This window comes from Triturus cristatus, chromosome 8 (genome assembly GCF_964204655.1).
Source record: "Triturus cristatus chromosome 8, aTriCri1.1, whole genome shotgun sequence".
In the NCBI taxonomy this organism is placed as follows: domain Eukaryota; kingdom Metazoa; phylum Chordata; class Amphibia; order Caudata; family Salamandridae; genus Triturus; species Triturus cristatus.
Window position 1 is genome coordinate 982,913,153 of NC_140591.1, and position 15,959 is coordinate 982,929,111.

The window sequence follows — 15,959 nt, forward strand, 5'->3', positions numbered from 1 at the left end:
AACCCAACTGTGCTGCGAATTGAAATAGGCAGTCTTCCCACACACATAATTAATTTCTCTCAAGATTGTCTCTCCACCCAACAAATATTTCCCACTCACTTCATACATTCTTTCACACACATTTTCTCCCACACATTCAACCTTAACCTCTCTCAAAGATCTATGTTGCACCAGGCACAATTCACCCCTTCTTTCTTGATCTATTCTTAACCTAGGGCGCAAATTTGAAAATCTAAATTCTTGCTTTTCCTTTATTTGTTCCATGTTAGCATTCTTTGCTTTCCAATCTCTCACAAACTTTACTCCACTCTCAATATATTCCCTAATCAAAATATGTTCTACTGTACCTAAAACACAAGCATAACCATGTTTAGTAATTTCAGTTTCATGCTTAACTTGTGCAGTCATTCTAAAATAATTATCATGTTTGCCAGCTTCATTATCTTCTTTTATAGGTATGTCTTCTAAAGACACATTGAAATCCATTAGATAGAGAGAAATACATTCACCATTATTAAATATAGCAACATATACATTACATGAAAATGTATAAGAAATTGGAAGCTGAACATACATTGATCCCTCACCAGCAGAAGTTGGAAGAAAAGTACAAACAAAACACCATTTAACCTTCATTATATTTTTGTATTTGTGTATCATTTTAGTATATATGGTCATTTGAAATCCACTAAATTCTTCTCATGCTCTAGCATATCATTTTTCATTTCATTCTTAACAACAATTAATTTAACATTCATAAAGGCGTGTTTCAATGAGTCAGTAAGCACAGCAACAGCCATTCTAAGACTAATACTATTATCAATAACCCTACAATTTTACAGCCTTTGCTGTTCTCATTATCTGTTTGAGACATAAGTTATCATGCAATTCAAAAAAATTCAAAGGCAAAATATTTTTTCTTTATAACAATAGTAGATTTCTTATTTTGTTCTTATTTCTTTAAAATAATACCAAAAGCAACAATTCAACATAATTTGATTTTCTTTACTTCATTTAAAAGTGATTTTAGGTCTTTTATCTTGTTCAATAACTGTGTTTAACTTCAACTTTTTTTAACAGTCTCTTTATTGTTTCAGAGTGTTCCCCTCTCTCAGATTTACTCTCAAATTTGAACTAGCAATGATTGACTGAATTGAAACTATTTAACTCTGATACTTCTTCTTCTGACACAGTAACTAGATGTACCCATTCAGGTGAAGTATATTTTCTATCTAGAACTTTCCGTCTTGTTGATCTTTTGGCAACAGGTGATTTACTCTGACTGGTTTCTGAGTCTAATTGTCTCTTAAGGATTTCTGGTTCACAAAGCTTTCTTTTGCAAGTTCTTTTCCCTAGAATATCTCCTTCAGCTTTTCTTTTTTCACCAACAGTCTTTGTCAGGTTTACTTTACTTCCGTTTTTTATGGTCGGTGTGGGTGTAGCTAGAGCTGGTTATTTCAAGTTCAGCTTCACAATAGCATTTAAGTGTTGCTTAATACAGTTTGCTTTTTCGAAGAGGCTTTTTGCATTTTTTACAACAGCCATTTATGCTTTTTTAAAATATTTACTTAAATTTTAATTAAGTCAGACATGATCATTACATGTACAACCATATGAGGAAAAAAAGATAGCCGAATGAGTAACCCTAGTTACATAATACATGACTATAGAAAACTAATTGAGCCTGCTCTACATAGATGGAACAACAAAAAGAATAACATACCAGTATAACACAGATAAAAGGAAAAAAGAAACATAAGTACATTGGACAGTAAAAAGAAACAGCTGCATTCATCAGCATTTCGACTATAAGGTTAAGAGTCAACTTAAAGATAGACTTGAATATCCCAATTAAATCCAATCCATATTCTATCAAATCTTTTACAGGAGTGAAGACTTCTGGCTTTGGCACTTCAGATTCATAAATATGCAGAACAACAACCCCCCACTCAGATGTCGTCGGCAGGGGATGAAGAGATGCATGAACTGGAGATACAGATCCGTGCAAAAACAATTGTTAAAGCAGCAGTCTTAGACCCAAATCAAATTCCATTTTATATCCCATCATGATCTCTTTGGGGGTAAACTGTACTTCGAATCCAAGCTAAGATGTTGTAAGTTGAGTTGCCCCTTCCAAAAATGCATGGAGTGCGGTGCAAGTAACAAACATATGCAGAATGTCTCCTGAAGAGCAACCACACCTAGGGCAGCTAGTCTATTCCGCCCCGGGGTTCCTGTCCCATTATTGAAATTTCCCCAGCATACAATACAGCACGCAAATAGTCTTGAATGCTGCAATTCTAAATTTATAGAGTGCAAAGAGCAATCAAAGGTCTCAAGGGCACTATTGATTTCTGATGCGAGATCTTAGAAGAAAGCATCCTGCTCCACTTGGCCGAAAGTAGTGTGCCATCATCAATCCTATGCTGAGAGTACCTGTGATAGATTGTGTTAATTAAAGATTCCTGAGTGCCTTATGTAAGCAAGATAATATATCAGAACCTGCCCGATAGTATACTTGCAACAAGATATAAAGTAATCCCTTAACTGGAAATATATTTTTTTAAAGTGATGAGGAAGATCATAAGATCCCAGAAGCCCAGCAAATGACCAGAATCAGTTGATTGATTGAAAACTTTATTCGATTACTATAAACAAGAATCATAAAAGCGTCATAGAAACACATAATAAATATAAATATACACAATTTATACAGATAAAAAAGCATCACATTTACATGGTAAGGAGAATTGCTATTTTTAGGGAATCAGTTAAGATCGTAATGCTGCCCAACTGTATCTATCCCTAAACTTGCCCAAGCCTTGCCTATTCAATCGTGAAATACTTCTGGGAGCGCTGAATTTGCCCATAATGGCATGTCACCGTGTTTTAAAGCTAAAGAATACTTGACACAAATTTCCCATGATATAGGTATATTATCCTTGATGAGTTTGAATGTTACACGTTTATATTAGTTGGGATCCCCTAGTCTGTAAAGAAATAGCCTAAATTCAGGCCCTAATTTCAAGAACCGAGGAGTCTGGTTCTCCCACTTTTAGCTAATTACGCAGACAGCCAGCAAATGCAGCCCAGAAATATAACTTAAAGTCAGGCAACTGCAATCCCTGTGCCTATACAGAAATTTTAGGAGACATATAGCACGTTCGGCCTGTCTGTAGCCCCATATAAAACTACCTATAGCACCCTCCAGATGTTCAACAAGCATTTACAATGCAACGGTCTCGGCATTGTTAAAGTTAGAGCTATTGGCATTGCTCATGACAATGCCGTTTCTTTAAATGTTTTAAAAACAAAAACATAAACAAAAATAATGTCATGAGCAATGCCAATAGCTCTAACTTTACCAATGCCGAGACCATTGCATTGTAAATGCTTGTTTTTTTAGGTTTGCTGTTATCCAAGACCTTTTGAATTTAGTAAACTTGCATGTATAATAAACGTACTCAGAAGGGCTTTCAGCGGGGCTGTTCATCCATTTGTCTTTTTGTTGTTCACATTTTCTTCTACGCACCAGAGCACACAGCATGGGGCAGTGTGTCAGCCCACGTCTGCCATTGGCTAATTAAACAATGAGTGCCGGCTGGCTTCATGTCCTTTCACATGGGCCGCAAGTTCACACACAAAGTAAAAGTAGTTCGTAGTACCTTCAAGTGTCAGGGATTACTATGTCAATACCTGCTTTTTGTGCTTTTGAGACCAAAATGCATTGTGACTCTAACCAGTGTTTTTTTCTTGTTTGTTTTTATAAGGATTGATGAGAGCCCAACCATATTTTTTGGCAAAAACCATGACCAAACCAGCATTGACAAAGCCAAAAGTCTGGTAGCCACCTCCAGGCCTATTGGCTTTGTCAGTGCTTGTTTCAGCATTGGACCACATTTCTTTGCAAAATGTGTTTTAAAACAAAACTTTATCACAATCTTCTAATGGGATGGCAGTGTGTTTCTTCAGTATTATAGGTCTGTGCGAGGATTTTTGACACCCAAAGTGACTGTGAATGCAGGGACGTGGATTCAACAGAGCGCTATAGGCAGTGGAAGTTAGGTAGCCATGATTGTCAGTGACATCGCAGGTTGAGCCCCTACCTACATGGCTTTTAAGTGGGATGGGTCCTGCCAGGTCTCAGACCCCATGTTAACTAAATCCCAACTTTGAAACTGGTCCCTATGGGGCTCCATGGTCATGTCCTCAATTTACCTGTCAAAAAACACGGATGCGTTTTTCGATAAGGGCTTTAAAAGCCCTTGAGATATCTGTTGTACGTCAGCGATGCAGTCCTTGTTTCCATTTCGCATGTTTTACATCATCTTGCATTCTCGAAGAGTCTTTGTGTTTTTCAAGATACTGCGCTTCTGTCGTTCTTAAATGCACCATATGCCCTTTGTATTGTGTACACTTTGAGCTGTGCCCCCTCCAGGTACCTGAGTGCAGATTGTGCTGGGGGCTTACAACGGCACATGAGTGAGAGCTCTAAACTGTAGGCAGGGTGAGTTGCTCAGTGCCTGCCAGTGGGTCTGCTGACCACATGCACATGGAGTCCTGGCCCCATCTGCAGCGCCGCAGAGCAATACTCGTACGTGTCCTAAGGTCCATCGTGGGAAAGTGTGAGATATGCAGATAGAGGACTTGGGAAACATGTAGGGAGAAAATGGGCACCAGTGTCTAAAGGAGTGAGACTGTAGAAGCGAAAGGGTCATGGTTTCGTTGTATAAAACTCAATAAATCAAAATACATTACATAAAGAGGTGTGACAAGAACAAGAGTGCCTGAGACATTTCGTAGGCCACCACCCCTTCCACAGACTTTTGTAATGTTGAATTCAAAGTCTCCTATTTTCAGATTTGAAACATTTTGATTTCTAATTATTCCCAATAAAGTCGTTGTTCATTATCTTGTACAACTAATAAGCATGGACAAAGGCAGTTGGTTTGTTTTAGGAACATTTGTTGGTTGTTGTGTGACGTATCTGGATGCAATAATAGAAAACTTAGAGAGGGTCCCAAATACTGGTCAGGGGGCATGTTGTGTGAAATATATTAATAACTAAATTAATTTAGATGGCTGTAAATATATTCTCTGTGTGTTTGCTGTTTTAAAATGTATATTTCACAGGGCCAAAAATAGAGGGTTTTTTTTAACTGATTTTCACATTTTGTTTAACCAGTCTTTGACCTACAAATGCTGTCCAAGCCGGTACAATACCGGCTAGTAGGCAGCCCTTTCAAAGACATAAAGGAAGTGGCAAGAACTGGAAGTGACCATGTTTATTCTCTTCTTTCCACTCAATGCGTTTCACTGTCCTGCTGAGGGTCCCAGGGTGGGACTGAGCGGTCAGGAGAGAGCTAAAGGCTTGAGACGTCATCTCTGCTGCCGCGTCCATGTTGGGGCCCTGATGGGCATGGTTTTGGAAACCCCGTTGCGTCTCTGCTGTGGAGCTGGGCAGGGCCCAGCCTTGCACAATCGCAAATTCCCCTCCTGCTATTCATAGGCATAACTAAGATTCCTGGACCTCACTTGTGGGGTCGGGGTGATCCATGTTCGAGGCCAGGGCTGCAAGCAGATGCAGTGTGTGGGTCTGGCGGGGTCGCGGATTGCGAGTCCGTGTTGAGAACAAGGTTTCCTCATAACGCCTGTCTTGTGTTTTCTATACCTGTTGGTTTTGTAGCACTTGTGAAATCCTTCTGGTGGGTGATGCAAGCGAGGAGCATATGTGCACGCTCAGTTCAGGCGCCTGGATTCCTTGCTGCTGTGTCCTGGACCGGTATAGTCACGCTACTGGTGTTCTGAGTAAACTCTACGTCAAGACCGTTTTTTGTTTTACATTTCAGGTGAAATTAGAAATTGGGGCAATATTTAGCTGGTTTGTTTTTAACCCAAAGAATCTCACCAATCCTGTAACCCACATATTTATTTTATTTTTTTATTGGCAAAAACATGTTATCGTGCGGTGCTGTCCTTCCACCTCGTTGGTGTCCGGTCAGCGGAGCCGCATCCAGTGGTTCCAGCGCTCTTATCTCCAAGACCCGCTCTGTGGCACGGAGCATGGCTAGCGCCTAAAGACCTGACCTGTACACTATAAAAAGTAATTTCACTCGGTCATTGCAGACCGCTGCTGCTCAGATTACACCCCTCTGCCCTAATCCCTGCCATGTGGGACCGGATCCCGCAGACACCGCGAGAGGAATCTCTGGAGAATGCCCGTCCACCAAGACCCTGCGGATTATTTACGATTTTAAGGAGGAATTTTCGGTATTGGGCTGCATTTGAAAAAGAGGGGCTGTCATAGATCGCACCTTCTGTGTGGAAAAGAGCAAAAGGCAAGCACACCACCGCCTTTCTCCGAGGCAGAGCAGAAATGCCTCGGAGAAACGCAGCGTCCTTTTCGGATTCGGGGGCGTGTTTTGCTGAAGAATGAGACTTCTTGCAAAAAACACGCCCCCCGATCCGAAAAGGACGGGGCCTGATCGGAATGACTGACCTCTTCTCCAATGGCTGGCCAGCATTCAAGAGGCCAGCCAATGGAGAACAGGGGAGAAGAGGGGCGGGTTCAATGCCCCTCTTCTCCAAGTCATTAAATCTCCGACTTCCGGTTCTGCCTTTCGGCAGACCGGACGTCCTCGACCTAAAAAACGAGTTTGGGACCCAAAGTGGAATTGTCCAAAATAAATACAAAAATGTTGGCAACTCGTTCATTTTTATAATGTTGCAATGACCTATTATACTAATGGGGAGTCTGTTCCAAAACGTAGTTTAGAAATGACAGAAAGTAATAGGGGCTCATAATTAAATTTGCAAATGTAATAAACCTTAGGACTTAACACCCAAATAAATAGCTGTTGAAATTGCCCCTGCAATTGGAGCGTCTGGTTTGAAATGTATTAACACTTGGCGTTTAGCTACATTTAGCGTGTATCCTGAGATTGTTCCAGATCTGTTAGGCTCATCTATTATATGATCCAATGCTACAGAAGGGTTGAATGAAAAGAGAGCCACATTATCCACATATGCAATGATTGTAAGTTCACACCCACCAGCGATCAATGGCTGAATTCCATCGTTCAATTGCAAAGATTGCAAATATGGCTCCATGTTAGACTTAGCCCTTTTTGCAGGGTCATCCCTGAACTTTTTGCCTTCCTCCTGGTATTTGTTCTGACCTGGTGTTGGTGGTTTTGGGACTCTGGGCACTTTATCACTGCTGTCCGTTGTAAAGTGCATGTGCTCTCTATGGTAAACATGGTAAGATTGGTCTACACCTGTGTGACGTATTTAATTTACCTATCAGTCCCTTGTAAAATGGTATCTCATATACCCAGGGCCAGTAAATAAGATGCTACTGGTGGGCTTGCAACGCTGCTTGCGCCACCCACCAAAGTAGCCTTTGAAACCTGTCTTAAGCCTCTGCCATTGCAGGGCCTGTGCACGCAGTTTTCTGCCACTGTGACGTGGCACATAAAGTGGTTGACACATCTGTGACTCCCCTTTTACTACATATCAGTCACCCCTAAGGTAGGCTCTAGCTAGCCCTATGGGCAGGGTGCACTCTAGGTAAAAGGTAGGACATGGGCCTTAACTGTTTGTCATGTCATGGTAGTGACAAACAGCCATTTTGTTTTCTCACTATGAGGCTGCCTTCTTATAGGAATGAATTGGGGATTCCCTGATATGTGTTTCAGTGGTAATTCCTGACATGAGAGGAGTAACGTGATCAAGTTTGGTATGTTTGGCATAGTGATAATAAATGCTGCATAATGGTGTTCGCAGATTTATTATCACTATTTTAGAAATGCCACTTTTAGAAGTGGGCATTTCTGTGTGCTATGTGTCTTTGTGCCTGCCTGTTGTGTATTGCATGTCTGGCTCTGAAGTGACAGAGACTGGGGAGGTGCAGTGGCTCCAAAGGGGCTAGGTGAGTCAGCGCCCGGCTGAATAGGCCAATCTGCATTTGGAGTAGTGGGTCGAGGAGCACCTGACCCTGAATAGGACTGGGCCTGCCTTCCACAATGCTGGCTCCGCCCCCCCTGTGGTGTGTCTGGGGCCAGAGCCTACACTTACAAAGGAGGATGTTCTGCACTGTAAATAAAATATTATGTGCCCCCCAGAACTGGTGAAGACCGGGCACAGAGCCCTGTGCCAGGGGGAGATCAAAGGACATGAGGGTATAAGTATTGGGGCTATGACCCCATGTAAACTGAGCTGCTGTTGTGCTTACTGGGAACTTGCGGCCCGCAGGCTGCTGGACGGCCAGGAGGAACCACCACTGGGGACTGACTTGCTGCCCTTATTGGCAGCTGAAGGGACTGCTGATCCATTGAGGAAACCCAGTTCTTCTTTCCATTATGTCTGTTAATTTTCTCTTTCTCAGCTAATTCTTTTTATTCTGGTTGGTTTCTTTATCTTTATTGATACACTCCGGCAATAGACTGATACAACATTTTTTCTACGCACTTGGTGTTATCCATTCCACTATTTTCCTTACTTTGGGAACTGTTGGCTCTTTAACTGTGATTTTGGCTCCACTATAGATTGCTTCTAGTATGTGTGAATCATTAGATTATCTTATATTTGTTTTTTCCTTGTTTCCACAGATTGTTTAAACAAGTACGATTATTAATTCACTAAGTCTTGTTAAAATTTTCTCTCGTGAGAAGAGACTATAGAATCAGTTGGGAACTATTCTGATACCCTTTCCAACTGCTAAAGGATTGTTGCGCCCTGACGAAGGAAATTGGGGTCTGTTGATCCTACTCCGAAACGCGCGTCGGCGCCTTTCATTGGTGGTTTTTTGTCTCTTTGGCTACATTTCTATTTTATTGTATATATTTATGAAATGTATCACTGTTTTTTACATGTGTATTTTTATGTCTTGACTTAAAATATGAATTTTGTCTTTGCTGCCCAAATATATGTCTTGTTTCTGTCTCACGGTTAATTTCGATTGTAATGTGACCCAATTAACACATGACTATTTGTACGTATAAATGAATGTTTTCAAAGATAAAATGATAAATACAAAAATAACATATATATTTTGATTAATAAAATTGTGAATACAATTCTGTGGTTCTTGGTTGTTGTTGTGTAGCGATTGTGGCGATATTCCCCACTGTATAATTAGCTGTATAGAAGAGGTTTTTGTTCAATTTGTGTTACTTTCCCTGCCCTCCTCTTCTCATATTCAAATAACAGGGACCCTCTTACGTTTACTTGGCTGGCCTGCCTGTACCAGCTCTACCTTTGGCAGGTTCTTGAAGAAAAGCGCTGCCTTCTCCCTGGTTATGCCTTGAAGTGGGAGGCAGGCGGGGCTCTTCATTTCTTCCTTGTGTTTTCTGCCCCAGTGTGCTAGAGCCCCTGGCGTGGGCTTGTGCTACAGAAGCACTAATGAAGGGCAGCCTCTCTCCCCCTGCTAGCGGAGAGGTACCGGCGTTGAGAGCACTCCTGTCTTTGGCTGTGTGCTGCAAAGGTGCGGTGACTGCATGTCCGAGGAGCTTAGCAGGCACTTCCTAATTACATTCCCTGAGCCAAGAAGAGGGCTCCAACTTCGCCCGCAGTGCCCAGGACGCAGTCGGAAGTCAGGCACCTGCTTTTGGGCGGGGCTGATGAGTGAGAAGAAGCCAACTGCTGGAAGCAAACGTGGAAGGTGCCAAAAGTCAGGCAAGCTTGTGCCTGGAGGAGGACGGGGCTCCTGTGTTGCCGGTGAGAGCTCCGCGCGTTTCCCTGAGTGGAAACAGAGACTGCTGCTGGAGAAGGCGAGGTGGCAGGGCCGACGCCGACGGAGACTTCACTCTGTGTCCCGCTACCGCCATGTCATACCGGAAAAACTGGTACAGCCTGAGGCCAGTGTTGGCAGCTGCACCCCCAGATCGCATGCAGCTGTGCGTGGGGTGCAAGCGACCGGAGCCTTGCGGGCTCCCTGTAACTGTATTCTTCCTGGTTTTCCTCTGCACAAGAAAAGCCCCAGTGAGTGCAGCTTGGAGGGGAACACTGTTGGTGCCTATTTTCGGTTATACAGCTGCAGCACCAGATTGCGGGCAGCTGCAACGGGGGGCACACATGGTTGGGGAGGACAAGGGAAAGTTGCACCCACACCCCATGGGAGGATTGTGCTTGTAGCAAAGGGCTGCATCGGCAGCCAGGAAAGTCCTGACTTTTGGACAAAAGGGCATTGTTGTAAAGCTCAAGACGGGCCCCCGAGGATAAGGCCAGACGGCCTGGAAATCGCCTCCATGATTTGATTGGGCATAAGGCCGTGAGGTGACGTGTGCACCTTATTAGTGTTACTGTGATACACTAGTAATTTAGGATGTATGCTTGATATGGTTTATGCCTAATATGGTTATGCCAAGTACAGTGTTTACCAGTGGTTACTGGTTGTTTTATTACTTGCCTGTTCTAATGGTTATGACAGTGGCCCAATAGGCCCTGTAATGTATATAATCCCCTGTAAAGTGATACCTAGTGCCAGGTGGCACAGTGTATATATGTGATTACATTCTAATGTGTTTTAGGAGTATCTTTTGTGATGTGTCTAGTGTGTTGCTGCTAAGTGTGTGTTGTGCACATTGCCTCTGGGATAAGCCTGACTGCTCGTGCTACCAAGGGGGCGAGCAAAGGTTATCTTCAGTGTGTAACTCCCTTGCCCTGACTAGAGAGGTGGTTTCTGTCTGGCTTAAGCACATGCCCTAGCCAACCAGAAATCCAATTTCTAACACTCCATATAAAGAGAGAATAAGAGAAGGGGTAATGGACACCCTGTTGGGTGCCCCGATGAATCTTAAATGGCAGTGAGAGTTTCCCAGCACAGACAAGCTTGGTGCAAGGGGTCCTATATAGTGACTGTGTCCATTTACAGAAATGATCCCCCACACCACAAACTCCCATTGTCGCCCAAAAACACTCCCACACAATGCGGTAGAAACCCTTCTCTGCACTTAGTAAAATCATACCTATTCATTTGTCAGATCTGACCTCAACATCGAAAGCAGCGATTGCCGTATTGATGTGACTGATGCGACTAGTGGGGTCTGCCTGGCACTGCGAGACAAGGGCTGGCGAGAGCGGAATGATTCAGGTAGCCAGGTTCTTTTAAAAAACCTTCGCATTAGCGTTGATCAAAGATATAGGTCCATAAGAGCTCCTGTATTCAGGCGGCTTACCCTTCTTTAAAAGCACAATGGTTTAAGTCATAGTCCAAGTAACAGGCACTTCTCCACCCTTATTAAAATGTTGAGTAACACTTAGTAATTTATGAATTATAATATCTTTAAACATTTTGCAAAACTCAAAGAGGGATAGAATCCTCTCCTGCCGCCTTGCCCTGTGGTAGGGAACTAACGCTGCCTTAATTTCCCCAACTGAAATGTCTTTCTTAAGTGCAGATGCCTGGGACTCCCCTAAACATGGCCGTCTACAGCTCTGATTATATTCCATAATCCCAGACAAACTAATCGCTTGGGGCTGATCTTCCACACATGCTTTAACTGGGTTGCCTGCCCCAGGCCCGCCAGAGAGCGCACCTGTCTACGGTGGCGCCATGCTACTGGGAGTGATGGTCAGGCTGCAGGCAGGAGGATGGATGAATGCCAGCTGCCGAATTCACAGTAGTAGTGCCGGGAGACCACGGAGCCCCCACCCGCAAAGCTGCCACATTGACATCTCCTACCGTTACTGAAGTTGTGCAGCCACAGCCGGTAACCACCGCGGGGCTGATTAAGAAGCTAGGCAGTTCAACAGTGGTCGGCGGAGGACAAGGGAGCAAACAGAGAGAGAGCGCTCTCAGCTGTTGGATCAGCTTGACATCTTCCTTTCCCCGATGTTTGCTTTATCTTCTAAAGAACCTAGGCACTGATTTACATTTCCGCAGACTGGTTACTCTGTCACCGAAATATAAATCCTATATTATCCTATGGGGTTTATATTTCGTCGGACAGGATATCCGTCATTGTTGTGACAAAGTAACCCGTCCACCAACATCTAAATCAGTCCCTTAAACTTGAGCTGGAACATGTGATTGAACCTTGATTAGCCTTGTCTGAGCAATTTGCTGTAAACTGCTTTTTTCCACTGAGGGATATAGTACCTTGGATTTTCAACTACAATTTTTCATTATTTAGATCAGAGACTACTTCTTAATGCTACTCATGTTTTTGTTTCTTAAAGGTAACAGCCCTTCTGATTCCTGCTTTGAAACTGGACATTAGGCTATTTGCGTTAATCTTCAGAGCTTTCACTAACCTGAAATTTTATGGATTCATTTCTTTCTGTACCAGTTTCAAAATTTTCAAACCCTTCTGGATTCACTTTGTGAATTGGAATCTGGATTTGAACTTTATTTTTTCCTTGACTTTGTAGATTAGTGGCTGGTTCAGTGGTTGTTTCTACCACTTCCTTCGTCCTGTGCTGCTTTCACCTTTTTCTTGTAAGCAGCATGAATCCACTGCGGCACTCCAGCATTTTTATTTATTTATTTAAAAGATTTGTTAGCGCACAGCTACCCAACATGGTTTCCCGGCGCTGAGTCCGCTGCACTCTAGGTACTGAGAAAAGAGAAAGGCTGGCCGATCTCAGTTTGCGAGTGGGTTGGTAAGGCTGGACAAGGGGGCCAAGCCATGCTGAGCTAAAAACATATAGCAAAGGGCCTTGTACTCAATATGTTTGTTTACCTTGAGCCAGTGAAGTTCATGGAGCAGAGGGGAAACAGAGGCGTGACAAGGCAACTAAAAAAGCATGCAGGCCGCCGCATTTTGAATGATCTGGAGATGGCGGACGGGGGCCTTGTACGCGCCCAAATACAGAACATTACCATAGTCAAGCCTAGAGATCAACAAGGCCTGCAATACAGTTCTTTAGTGTTAGAATCCGGGTTCTCTGGTTGGCACAGGTAGGTACTTGTGACAAACAGGGAACCTTTCCTCTAGTCAGGGTAAGGGGTTACACTCCTAAAATAACCCCTGCTCTCCCTCTAGGTAGCTTGGCACGAGCAGACAAGGCTTATCTCAGAGCGTTATAGGTTAAGCATTTGTGGACACATACAGCAACCAAGTGACAACACTACAGATGGACACCGCACAGGTTTTTATATTAAAAATAAGGATTCTTTATATAGAGTTACCACAAGACCATTAAATGACAAAAATACACAATACTGTTACTTTAGATGGTAGACGTTTGCTTAGTTCTCTTAAGTTCTTAAATGCGACACTTTAAATCAATGTACCTTTTAGATGCGACACGCAGGGCAACGAAAGTGTTGCAACGATGCTGATGCGATGAAGTTTTTGGTGCAAAGAAATAAAGAACTCTGGGGAGCTGGGGGGTGAAGTCCGCTGGTCCTGGGACTTCGTTCAGGGGGCAAGCTCAGCACAAGCCCTTGGAGATCTTTTAAGCACAAGTTGAAATAAAGTCTTTGTAGTCTTTCTCCTCTCCTTCCAGCAGCAAGGCAACCACTGCAGGCCAATCCCCCAGGTCAGGGACAGTACTCCTCCTTACAGCTTTCCCAGTTCCTTCTCCTCAGGCAGAGGTTCTTCTTGTCAAGCAGGATCTAATTTCTTGGGAGCAGGGTCCCAATACTTATACCCCTAATTCCTTTGTTCCTCTGGGGTAGAGGGGCCTTTGCCCAGTCCAAACCAGTTCTTGAGCACTTTGTTGACATCACTCTGCCTTTCTATTCAGGTTGCAGGGCAGAGACATCAGCCGCTCCACAGGAGGTGGAACCAGCATTGTGGTGGCAGAGCACAGCCCTATTCAGAGTCCAGGTGCACTCCTCCCACCCATCTGGATGTCAATCTCTCCATTCACCACCAGGCTACCTAGCCCTGCCCCTCTGGATTTCCCCAGCCCTGTCACTCACACAAACCAGACAGGCAGATACACATCATAGCAGAGGCGGGCTGAAATGGTTAGGCAAGCAAATACCAGCTTTCTAAAAGGAGTATTTGCAAACACAGAATATTAAAATAAACTTTACTAAAAGATGTATTTTATTATTCTGAGTTCAGGCATACTAAACTCGATTTTCTACCATGTCCTCTGGGTCTGTTAAGATCATAGGATGTAACAATTCTAACAGCCCATTCTGGCCTATGGAGAACAGGTAGCCTTACAATAGTGAAAAACTAAAATGGCTGTAATTCACTATTAGGACATGCCACACACATCAGGGCTTGTCCTACCTTATGCTTACAATGCACCCTGCCCTTGAGCCTACCATAGTGGTGACTAATATGAAGTTAAGGGAAGGTTTAGGGACTGGGAAGTGGGTGCACTTGCCCAGTCAGCATGACAGTACCAGACTGCACGCAGGTTCTGCAATGGCAGACCTTAGACACATTTTGCTAGGCCGCTTCTGTGGGTGGCACAACCAGTGCTGCAAGCCCACCAGCAGCATTTGTATTTACAAGCCCTGGGCACTCCTGGTGCACTTTACTGGGGTCTGACAGTAAACCAAATAAGCCAATCATGGAATCCAACCAACATATACATTTTAAATAGGGAGCACTTGCACTGTGGCACTGGTTGGCAGTGGCACAGTGCTCTGAGCAGCTAACACCAGCAAAACACATGAGGCACAGCAACAAAAAGTGGAAGGGAGACTCACGCCAAGGTGCCAGGTCTAACATTTAGGCTGCAGGTGGAATTAGCCAGAGGATTGTCTTTAGCCACTTGAGAACCGCAAAGCAAGCTGAGGTGACTCCAGACACTTGGGCTCCAAGAGAAAGCTTGATATCAATGGTGAAACCCAAGTTCTTATCTTCGGGACTGGAGCTGGTAAAGGTCCTAATGTGGCATGCCAATGGCTAGCTCCCCAAAGCTCGGGATTGTTCCCCAGGATGAGGACCTCAGTCTTAGAGCTGTTCAGCTTTAAAGCATTTCTGGACATCCACAAGGAAATGTTACGCAGTCCAAGCTGAAGTAGTGAAGGGTCCTGATACTGAGCAAATGAAAGAGAGAAAATGATCTGTGTGTCATCTGCATAACTTCACCGCAATGCAGGTGATTGGTGTTACCTGATAGGATCCACCACACCTCTCTTGCAAGCAGTTCTTCCTGACATGCTTCTGGACCACTATCCAGTCTCCAGGATTCAGACTGTGACAGATGATGTCCTTTGTCGTTCTATTGCCACACTCACCTGATGAGAGACAGATTTCTCCCACCACATCAGCCAGACCTTTATAGTAAACTAGCACAATGTTGGTAGTTATTGAAACTAATGCAGCTGAAGAAATATAGCAAAGTCCCATTGCTCTTCCCATGATCACCTCATGGGGAGATACACCAGTCTTTCTGTTTGGAGTACTTCTCATGCTCATCAAAGCAAGTGGAAGTACAAAAGGCCAGTTTAAACCAATTGAAGCACATATTTTGGCCAATTTGTTCTTGAGAGTTCCATAAGGTCTCCCAACCACACCTGAACATTGAGGACAATAACTAAATGGAACCTCTGATTTACTTGGAATGCTGTGCAGATTATTTGCCAAACCTCATTTTTAATGTGTGTACCACGAGCTGTCTCAATAGAAGATGGAATTCCAAATCTGAGTATCAACTCCCTCAACAAAAGTTTAACCACGGAAATCTAGCTGATCCCCGGGTGGGTTATGCCTCAACCCATTTAGAAAACAGACAATGACCAGGATGTATTTCAACCATTGCATTGCCACAAAGTCTTCTTGTAGTCTTGTATATGGGCCATCTGATTTGCCAATATGATTCATCACAGTCCATTTTTTTTCCCTGATTGTATTTCTAGCATACCAGGGGCCTAACACAAATGTCTTCAGCAACATTTCTAAATCCTGTATTTTTCCAATATTTTCTAAATGGATGTATCATACTGTCTCTACCTGCATGCGTCAGACCATGTAGGTATTTACCCTTCGGTTAAAACATTGCATCAGGGAGGATTACTCATTTTCAGCATTAACATACAAATCCGG